The sequence below is a fragment of the Pleuronectes platessa genome, chromosome 22 (genome assembly GCF_947347685.1).
Source record: "Pleuronectes platessa chromosome 22, fPlePla1.1, whole genome shotgun sequence".
In the NCBI taxonomy this organism is placed as follows: domain Eukaryota; kingdom Metazoa; phylum Chordata; class Actinopteri; order Pleuronectiformes; family Pleuronectidae; genus Pleuronectes; species Pleuronectes platessa.
In genome coordinates this window covers 13039552-13050740 of record NC_070647.1, presented here as the reverse complement: position 1 = coordinate 13050740, position 11189 = coordinate 13039552, and the positions used below count along the sequence as shown (strand labels likewise).

Genomic DNA, 11189 nt, shown 5'->3' with positions numbered 1-11189 from the left:
AGTTCTCTGATACGACACGATAGGATAGGAAAACGGTACAAAACAAATGTATATACATTGATTGGTCAGAGTTAATGGTAAGATGTGATACTACACCACACTATACAATACGATATCAAACAGTATTACCATTAAAAAATGACTTTGATTAAACCCCTCCAGTGGGAAACTGAATATTACCTTCCACAATCATCATGATCATCATCGTCATAATCATCATCAGTGACATTCGACGACGATGCTCATTAAACACTTCACTACTGATTGAAAAAAGATGTATTGCTTATTCGTTCCCTTTTCCACAAGTGCAATACCACTTTGCTGGAGTACTCCTTTACTTTGTACCTGATTTAGTACGTCTGACCTTAAAACCACCATCTTTGCACAACAGAATGATAATTTGTCTTGTTTCTCAGGCCTCACATTGGGGAACAGACACATGTCGATCACATCCCTGTTGAGGATGACGACCCTCTGGGGCTCTGATGTGGACACATGGAGCCTGTGGCCCGGCAGAGGATTTACACTGCAGAGAATGAAGTAAGTACACATGAATAGCACAGAGTGATAACCCAGTGCACGATAAGGGAATGAGTTAAATCCTCAAGCGTCAATAACACTATTGAGAGTGTAGAGTAATGTCAGGTCTCAGCACCGCTTGAGAAACACAGAGCGGCAGGAAGAGGGAGCAGATTGCTGGGTGACAGAATACATTTTTTTTTTTTTTAGAGGACAGAGGATTAAACAGCCTTATGTCACAGCATTTATTTCCCCTGCTGTGATTATACAGAGGGACTTTCAGCTCAGGATGGATACAGGATGGACGAGGCACAGCGCCCTCATCCGGCTCACTTGAGCACCTGCACCCGTCCGTCACATGCAGAGGCTGCCCTCACTGCGAGGTTAATCTCACACAGTCCAACGTCCCCTGCAAAATAAAACCACAGTCGGTGGCTCGGATGCTTGTCTGCAGAATACAAGACTTATGCAATGCTATGTACAAACCAATGTGCACAGAGACACTGGGTTTCCACAACAAACAGGCTTGTGTAGGTCAGTCACCTGCAGGGGTGGACTGGCCATCTGGCATACCGGGCATCGTCCCGGTGGGCCGTTGACCCAATGTGGGCCGGTCTGGTCCGCTCAGTTTTTTTTTTCTTTTTTTTTTTCTCTTCTTCCTCTCTAAATTCCCTCCAATTGGGCCGGCCAATTGGCTACAGAGGGCTAGCAGTGTGTTGCCAGCATCGACACATATTATTGGTCTATTGTTTGTCATTGTCAATCAATCATGGGCTGACAGGCTCAGAGAGCCCTGACAGTGCTGTCAATCACAACACAAACCAGGGTGGGGCGGGACCTCATGGCATCGGGCTGCTGCTGAGACAGAAACTTAAAATGGATAATAAGAGTAAAAAACGCCCGGGTGGCGCTGAGAAGCAACGGAGAAAAAAGCTGAAGTCTCTGGAGGTGGAGGCTGCTCGATGTGCCAAACTGACGGACCTGTTTGGTGCCGGGTTCACCGGCCCAGCAGCAGCAGGTGCTCCGGGAGACGAGCGAGGAGGACTCGACCATGATGAGCGAGTGGAGGCAGACATGGTAAGTAACGTTGGCCTGGGGCTGGCTAGGCTACATTTTTGTAGCATGTCCAAAACAAAGTAGAAAACGTTTTTGATTTTGTTTTAATATGCCGAATTGTGATATTATGGGTTATTATTGTTCAGATGATTTAGCTAAGCTAGCTAAGAGCTGCTAACGTCTACTGTTGCCATAGCAACAGTAAACTTTCTCAGCTGTAAATAGAGATGCAGAATCAAGCTAATTCTTTTCAGAAGTTTTATTGTGCTTATGTGTTGATCCTTAATGGTGTGATCATGTACACTAAATGATAAATTATTCTCCATTACAGGTTGTTGTGATATATTTGAGGAGTCGTTCGCCCCCTGTTTTATATGTGGACATTTGGGACCACTGTTAGAATTTGGTAAGTTTATCATGTCTTTTTTAATGTATAAATTCATACTTCATAATTATAATAATTTTCAAAAGGTTTTAAAAGAAACACACATCCAAAAAGTTCTCAACTCTAGGTGCAGGACAGAGGAAAACATTTTCTTTATTTTTCAGACATTATAATGTATCCATGTTCTTCTCAGGTTGACCACTTGACATGTGAGAGCCTGAGGAGTTGTTCCCCCTCTGTCCATGTTCGAGGACTTGCCCTCTGTCTGCCTCCACTCTCTGCCTTCACTGTACCAAAGTTTGTCTGTTGAGTCTCCTCTAGTCTGGTGAGTTTATCATTTTTTATTTTTTATGAAATCATACTTAATTTGTGATGATTAGAGACATTATAATGTATCCATGTCCTTCTCAGGTTGACCACTTGACATGTGAGAGCCTGAGGAGTTGTTTTCCAGACACAGGTAGAGCTGGCAGGGGCAGGGGCCCTCAGCCTTTGTTCTTCTTTGCTTCTGCACCTTACAACATACATCACACCTTATTTTCACACATCCAAACACTGTTAACACCACTGACGCGTAACATAATTTACACATCCCACTACGTAGTTAGAGCTATCTTGATTTGGAGTTAAATAAATTTACTTTTGGCTTGAGAGGTTTGTGTGTGGCCTCCCTTCTTGTTGCCGTCTTTGAGCTAGGTGGTAACAGTAGTATGCATGAGAGAAGATGCCGCGAGATTTGTGGACTTCTATGTGGTGTCCGCTGATAATGTAGTGGGCTGGTCTGGACAGACAATGCCAGGGCTGAATTTTTGTCCCAGTCCACCCCTGGGTGAGAGGGATTTAGATTAGGGCGAAACAACTGTTGTGTCCCTAACATTTCAAAAGACAGATTCGCCATCTCGACTGTATTCAGAGAATCTTTTCAAATGGAACAGCGCTGTTTGACTCATTACAGTAAAACCAGCTTTACTTTCACAATTCGATCTTCAAACACATTTCACGCAGTCTTTTAAGGTTGTTTTTTAGTTTGTTTTATTTTTATTCATTTATCACCAAACACTTTTCAAAAGCACAACTGAATGCAACACTATGTCTCGTCTTCCTGAGGATAACGGTGCATATTTTCAAATGATAGCAGTCTTATAAAGTAGTTCAGTTTACAGTTATTAAACTGAGCATAATTCCACCTATCCTTAAAATATAAACTCTCTCACTCTGTTAGTTTACTACAATTCAAACTCTTTCCACTTTAAAATAGGGAAATTAAACTCTTCACTCCAATGCTCTGCAGCATTCATGAGATATCCTTCACCATAAATCTTTTAATCTGAATCAAAGTGATGGACTGAGAGAGGGATAAAAATGTCGCACTATTTTATTTATTAGGGCCCGAGCACTGACAGACAGTGAGGACCTATTGAAATTGTAATGTTTATTATTATTTTGCAGGCAAATTAATTTAATTTAATTTGAATTTTGTTTTTAATTTAAATAAAAATAAAAAAATAAACTGCGCGCGCACATCCTGCGCAAAAGCCCACTGCGCACATTTTGAAATCTCGCCCAGGGCGCCAACATTGCCAGGGCCGGCCCTGTATTAACTCAATTATGTATTACCTCAATCGGGGTTGAAATCTACCGCTGGCCACAGGGCTGACTCTGTGGGGTTTTACTGACACCTACTGGACAGAATTGAAATCTCTAAAAGATCATTAGTAAGACTTTCTTATTGATATCATCATAATATTATAAGATGAGCTGGAGCCTCAGTGTCACAGATCACGTTCTGTCATGTTTGGTTTGTCTGGGGTACCTGTCTCTATGAGGAAGACGTACGTCAGGTCTAAGTAAAACATGTGCTGTGATGGTATCAGTGACAACTCTCCCTCAGATGAGCTTATTGGGGAAAGTGACAGCTCAACACATTTGTGACACATGACTGTTGCACACTCTGCCAACATATCAGCCTCCTGGCAACGGGCTGCAAACTGAATAACAGAAGTGTTGACTTCTTGGAAGTGATGTCGCAGTCATTGCAACACTGTCGGTCATCAGGCCTTTATTAGTCCATGACCCTTATCCCCACCTGAGGTTTAGGGGCAACTACATTTCTTAAACTTCCCTCTGAGTTCAGTTTATTTTCATAATTTCTATCATGATTAGTTCAGTTTTGTATCTGTTTTATGATCTATATTATATTTCAACAACTTTGTTCTGAACGTTTATACAGCTAAAGTTATGATTACAACAAAATAACTGAGTTTTAAAAAGAATGAACCTGGTATCCTTTCATTTCTAAATCCAGTATTCCACTCCTCTTTCAAGATTAAGATTAAGATTAAGATGCATTTATTAGTCCCAAACACATGCACAGACATGCACAGGCACACTCATGCAGGTAGGGAAATTTAACCTCTGCTTTTGACCCATCTGGTGCAGGACACACAGAGCAGTGAGCGAAAATGTATGGCGCCCGGGGAGCAGATGTTGGGGGAGTAAGGTGCCTTGCTCTGGGGCACTAGACAGGGTAGGGAGAATCCTCTTGGATTTTTGGACAGATCATCCAGGTTAGTCTTTTTGTTGTTTCTCCGTGGAGTCGAACCAGAGACGTACCAGAGACCTTTTCTGCCCATAGTCCACCGCCTCTCTAAGTCTGTTATCAGGATTTGTTATGTTTCCTTCTCTTCCTTCATAATTACTGGATGCAGCAGTTTTTCAGAAGCACATATTACGGCAATAAGACATCACAAACCAAAATCACACTGTGTAATATCAGATCATATCCTTTATTTAGAATAGAAAAAAGAACAAGTGTATTTACATTCACATCTACTGTGGTATACAATACAATAAAACTTTACAATAACAGCGTTCTCCAAAGTCTGTACAGGGTTTAAGTGACAAAAGTTGAGTTTACAGTGTGGATGTTAAGGCCAAGCTTCGGACACAGAGGCAGAGACAGAAGTAAAGTTTAAATATAATTTATTGGAAGTCCAATAATAAGGGCAGGCAGGAGGGCAGGCTGGAGGGCAGGTAGGAGGGCAGGCAGGAGGGCAGGCAGGCGGGCAGGCAGGCGGGCAGGCAGGCGGGCAGGTAGGAGGGCAGGCAGGAGGGCAGGCAGGCGGGCAGGCAGGAGGGCAGGCAGGCGGGCAGGCAGGCGGGCAGGCAGGCAGGCAGGCAGGAAGGCAAGCAGGCAGGCAGGGGCTGGAGTCGGGGCAATAGTCCAGCTGCTGGTCCTGGGCAGGGAGACAGAGGAAGTCAGACGGAATGAACAGGACCTTTACGGAAATCTTAAATCTTGGCTGCGACAACTGAGTGTAACTTAGTCTATAGTCCGGCGCCAACTGAGAGCAGGAGTGGAGCATAGGCAGCTGGATAATTAAGACCCCAACTCCAGCACACCAGGACCTCATCTGCAATTAGCGACGTCACCTGCAAACACAAGCAAGAGAGAGAGAGAGAGAGAGAGAAAGAGAGAAGCTAGAAGGCAGGTGAGGCAGGGGCCATGACAGTGGATCGATGAAGACGAGGTGGAAACTTTACAAACCTCTGACTGAAGGAACTATTCACCTGAGCCGGTGAGGATCAGAAACATAATGTAAAAGTTTTGAAAATATCTCATCTCTCATTATATATTTGACACATTTTCATAAGATCAGACACTGGTAATAATTATTGTACTTGCTGACAAAGTGGCTGATGATACAAACCGATAGAAAAATCATCTCTGCCTGTTTTACTCTGTTTCTCTGCAGCACTGCGTAAAGTGGCCAGGTGGATAGCATCATGCTGTGAGGGAGCATGCTCACTTCCTTGCATCCACCGTGTCCTTCAACAGAAGGGAGAGCCTTGGTGCCCTCCTCCCTTTCTCTGCGACGAACTCCAGCTGGTTATAATACGAGTCCATCACCTCCCTGGACGTGACCACCTCCAGGTCCTGCTGGATGAGCTGGAGGAGCTCACAGAGGCTCTCGAGAGACGGCCCGTCTCCATTTTGCAGCAGCCTCCTGATGCAGTAGTGCATTGCTTTTTCATCCAGAACCTTGGAGAGGAACAGCTCCCCAATAAACCGGATGGTATTTATGGAGCGACAGGAGGGTTTGGCGTTGTTCTTCTCTTCCCTCAGTCGATCAATAACCCTCACATCCCTGACTGGCTCTAGGCAGGACACCCCCTTCCGTGAAATGTCCTCCCTGTCAAAGTTCTTCTTAAACTCTGCCTGGCAGTGCTTGACCAGCAGGGACCTGAAGGAGACGCTGGCCGACCAGTCGGACAAGGATTGGAATTCAACCTGAAGAGAAGAAAACCATAAGGAAATATTAACACAAATGCAACTCACATACTTAGGAAAACAATGTGATTATTTATGTGTAAAGAATCACTTTATACAGCAAACACAAATGCAGTCAACAGTGATCAGTGTGTGCTGATTTTTATCCTCAACTCTAAATTAACTTATTATTTTATTAACCAAAGTGACGATTCATTTTCCTCGATTTAGTATTTCAGGTGTTCCTCAATGAACTTGTTTATGATCATCACAAATCCTTATTTAAATTTTTTCTTTCTTACTATTTGAAAAAAAAGTACTTTTTGTATCGCTACCCTTCTAATTCACATAATGGGTAAAAAATGACCAATTTTAATTTCTTATGTTATTTCATGCATGGCATGAGTGTTTCTTTGCTATATCTCTGAAATCAATTTATTTCTTCATTTAATATTCCAGATAATCATTAGTTATTTTGTTTTAGATTAACACAAATCATTATTTTCTTTTTTCCTTTCTTACCTTATGAACAAATGTAAATTCTTATTAAGAGTTTCTTCACAATCCATTACTAGTGAGAAAGAATAATATGTCCAATACAAAATATATGTTTGTTCATAAAGTAATAAAGGAGAAATAAAGATCAATATTTCTGGTAATCAAAAACTGGATATCTAATGAATACCTGGAATATTAAATTATATAATACATTTATCTCAAAGATATGACCCATGGTGTGCATTAGAAGGGGTTAGCATAGCTTGTTTATCAAAGTGTTAAATGAATGTTACAACCTGCAAAAAAAATATCAACTTCTCAACTAAGTAAGAAACAGGATAAAAGTAGCTTCCAGTCATAGATGCATCACTTACTGTTGAGAGGCGCTGACACAGATTGGCGAAGACTGCAGCAGAGTCTGGTTTCTGCACGGCCCTCTTGAAGACGAGCTCAACCGATTCCTGCAGGCTCTCCTCACCGTCCATCTCCTCGTTACCTATGAACGCTTGAAAGTTGTCCGTGACACAGCTGACGGACTCCTCAAGCTGGACCTGCTCCTTCCTCACAGCTTCCTCCTCTGTCTTCTCGGTCCTCTGGATAGATGGAAAGCCAAAGGCGATATTCACCTGCGGCTGATGCTCGTAGGAAGCAGCGTGGAGAAAGCCCACGGGCTTGGATGGAACGCGACGCCACTTCTCGCCCCTCCGATCAGGTGGGGTCCATGGCTTCTTGGAGGAGGCAGAAGCCTCCAAGGACACAACAGCCTCCCTGTCACGGGGCCTCCGGAACATCTCTCTCTTCTCTTCTCTCAATCCAAAGACCAGAGTTGAGGTGAAAGAAACGAGTTCAGGTGAAAGACCAGAGTTCAAATAGATCTTAGTTGAATTCAAGTAAAATCCAAAGAACAGAGCTCAGGTGCAACCAGCCAAGTAGTCAGACGAGAACTGAGCGAAAAGTGAAAACTGGCGGTTTCTTAAGTAACGACAGACTTCAAAGGTACGGTTGACCGTTGAGCTGTGGGGGGGGGGGGGGGGGTGCTATGGGAACCTGCAGCGAAATGCATCATATGAATTTATCTAAACAACCTATACCGATAGATACACACATACATATACACACATACATACAAACTCAAACACACTTGTATGAATCTATTCACCTTATGTCTTTTGACCCTGACCAGAGAAGATTAGTGCCGTCACAAGGACAACACCTGTGAAGACCAGCATCATTTACCCCTGAGCCAGCGTGGAGAAATGTGCTCCCTGGGCCACAGGGATGAGCCAGCCCCACGCCACTACGCTGACTGGGTGGAACCAGGACACCAGTGGACACAGGAGCTGGGTCCGAACTCATGGGTTGGGGGGGCTACCTGATTTTGATTAGGGTAAAACAACTGTTGCACCAGTTGTGTCCTTAATATTTCAAAAGATGATGGACTGAGAGAAGGATAAAAATGTCACATTATTTGATTTATTGGGGCCCGAGCACTGACAGAAAGTGAGGCCCTATTGAAATTGTAATGATTATATTATTATTTAGGAGGGAAATTAATTGGCTTTTTGAGGGCTTTAAGATGCTCACTTTCTGCTCAAAAGTAGAAAGTGGTGGAAATGTATGTATTCTGGAGGAAGAACGTTCTTGTTAGAGAACGACCACCGACTAGGCCACACCGCCTGCTCATTCCCAAGAGGAACTAAGCACAATAAGAAGATGGACAAATTATTGTGTGTGTCTGTGTCATTCTATGCTGCTTTGATAAAAGTAGAGGAGGGGAAGAAAGAACAATATAGAGGTAAGAATCACCCCGATTGTGCACATCATTAATGTTTATTTTTGTCGACATGACATGATATGCTGTCAGTACAGCTGATTTCAGACTCTTTTTATATTTTATAATCTATATTTTTATTGTTTGTTATAGCTTAACATTTTGTCTGCCTGTGTGTGCATCTGTTTACAGTCCAAAAGCTTTTTGGGATGCATGACAGTTTGCGCCCCCCAACATACACACGCAAACTGTCATGCATCCCCAAGAACCGCCGCCTGACTGTTCACACAGGGAGCCATCCAGGAGGATGTTTTAGATGCTGGCTTGCATGTCCACGCAGCCAAGGGTGGTGACATCAGCACATGTCCCTACTATGCTGCCAAAATGAGAAGGTTTTTATACATCTCTTTGTATGCATCATGCTGCTATGAGGAACTGTTGTTAGGTGAAATGAAACTCCCTTCTTTTGTTTCTGTTCATGCTGAAATAAAGTGGATTCACTTGGTCTGACGTTTTCGATCACATCTTTATAAAACACCTCATTAGCTTCACAGTACAAATCCTATGGGGGGGGAAATGTTTTTTGAGAGAAGATTCCAGATTCATTCACTAGACTGGCACTCATTAGAGCTCAACAGAGCCGTATACAGGACTGTCTCAGAAAATTAGAATATTGTGATAAAGTTCTTTATTTTCTGTAATGCAATTAAAAAAACAAAAATGTCATGCATTCTGGATTCATTACAAATCAACTGAAATATTGCAAGCCTTTTATTCTTTTAATATTGCTGATTATGGCTTACAGCTTAAGAAAACTCAAATATCCTATCTCTAAATATTAGAATATCATGAAAAAGTATACTAGTAGGGTATTCAACTAATCACTTGAATCGTCTAATTAACTCGAAACACCTGCAAGGGTTTCCTGAGCCTTGAAAAACACTCAGCTTGGTTCAGTAAACTAAATCACAAGTATGGGGAAGACTGCTGATCTGACTGCTGTCCAGAGGACCATCATTGACACCCTCCATCAGGAGGGTAAGACACAAAAATACATTTCTCAAAGAGCAAGCTGTTCACAGAGTGCAGTTTCAAAGCACATCCACAAAAAGTCTGTTGGAAGGGGGAAATGTGGCAGGAAACGCTGCACAACCAAGAGAGATGACCGCAGCCTTAACAGCATTGTGAAGAAGGGTCGCTTCCAGAATTTGGGGGAGCTTCAAAGACAGTGGACTGAAGCTGGAGTCCAGGTATCAAAAGCCACTGTTCACAGACGTGTCCGGGAAATGGGCTACAATAGCCGTATTCCCATGGTCAAGCCACTTCTGAACTCAAGACAACGGAAGAAGCGTCTGACTTGGGCTATGGAAAAGAAGCACTGGACAGTTGCAGAGTGGTCCAAAGTCCTCTTTTCAGACGAAAATAAGTGTTGTATTTCATTTGGAAGTCAAGGCACCAGAGTCTGGAGAAAGGCTGGAGAGGAGCAAAATCCAAGTTGCTTGAAATCCAGTGTGAAGTTCCCACAGTCAGTGATGGTTTGGGGAGCCATGTCAGCTGCTGGTGTTGTTCCACTGTGTTTCATCAAGTCCAGAGTAAATGCAGCTGTGTACCAAGAGATTTTAGAGCACTACATGCTTCCGTCTGCTGAAAAGCTCTATGGAGATGAGGATTTCATTTTCCAGCATGATCTGGCACCTGCCCACAGTGCCAAAACCACCAGTAACTGGTGTACTGACCATGGCATTACTGTCCTCGATTGGCCTGCCAATTCCCCTGACCTGAACCCCATAGAGAATTTGTGGGGTATTATGAAGAAGAAGCTGAAAGACACCAGACCCAACAATGCAAATGAGCTAAAGGCCGCTGTTGAAGCATCCTGGGCATCCATAAACCCTAAGCAATGCCACAGGCTGATTGCCTCCATGCCACGCCGCATTGATGCAGTAATCCGTGCAAAAGGATTCCCAACCAAGTACTGAGTGCATTAATGGACATTTTCAAATGTTTGATTTTGTTTTGCTGTTATAAATCTTTTTTTTACTTGGTCTGAGGAAATATTCAAATTTTTTGAGATAGGATTTTTGAGTTTTCTTAAGCTGTAAGCCATAATCAGCAATATTAAAAGAATAAAAGGCTTGCAATATTTCAGTTGATTTGTAAAGAATCCAGAATGCATGACATTTTTGTTTTTTTAATTGCATTACAGAAAATAAAGAACTTTATCACAATATTCTAATTTTCTGAGACAGTCCTGTAGGTTCATCTCTGATCCATGCAGCTTCCTTCTACCAAGTTGTGTGGTTATTGGTCCAGTAGTTTATTACATGAACCTGTTGACTGACAAATCAGAGGTGAAAACATAACCTCCTTAGCAGAGGTAATAAAACCTCCACCCATTCTTCAAGGAAATGTCACCAACATTAATAATTATTAGAAACACAACAGGAAATTAAAAGTAGAATGTAGAATGTTTCGAGGATATCTAAATATTTGATGGGTAATTTTCTGTTGGTCGACTTATCAATTCATTTATTAAAAGCTAATTTCCCCCTGCTACTTAGTCTATAGGGTTTTTATATTGTGTTTTATTTACATTGTATATATTGCTTTATTTTTGTCGTGCACTGGTTGCTGGTTGTACATCAAATTGCCCTTGAAGGATATTAAAGATTTTCTTTTATGGACAACTT

The 11189-nt window shown here is 42.4% G+C and overlaps 1 long non-coding RNA gene across 1 annotated transcript; it reads left to right on the top strand.

The window, feature by feature from the left end:
* Positions 1-1186: 1186 nt before the first annotated feature.
* LOC128429047 (uncharacterized) lies at positions 1187-2611 on the top strand. The gene is made up of 4 exons (XR_008333864.1): positions 1187-1596; positions 1907-1981; positions 2154-2285; positions 2372-2611. It is a non-coding gene; the product is annotated as an uncharacterized LOC128429047 (long non-coding RNA).
* The last annotated feature ends 8578 nt before the right edge of the window (positions 2612-11189 follow it).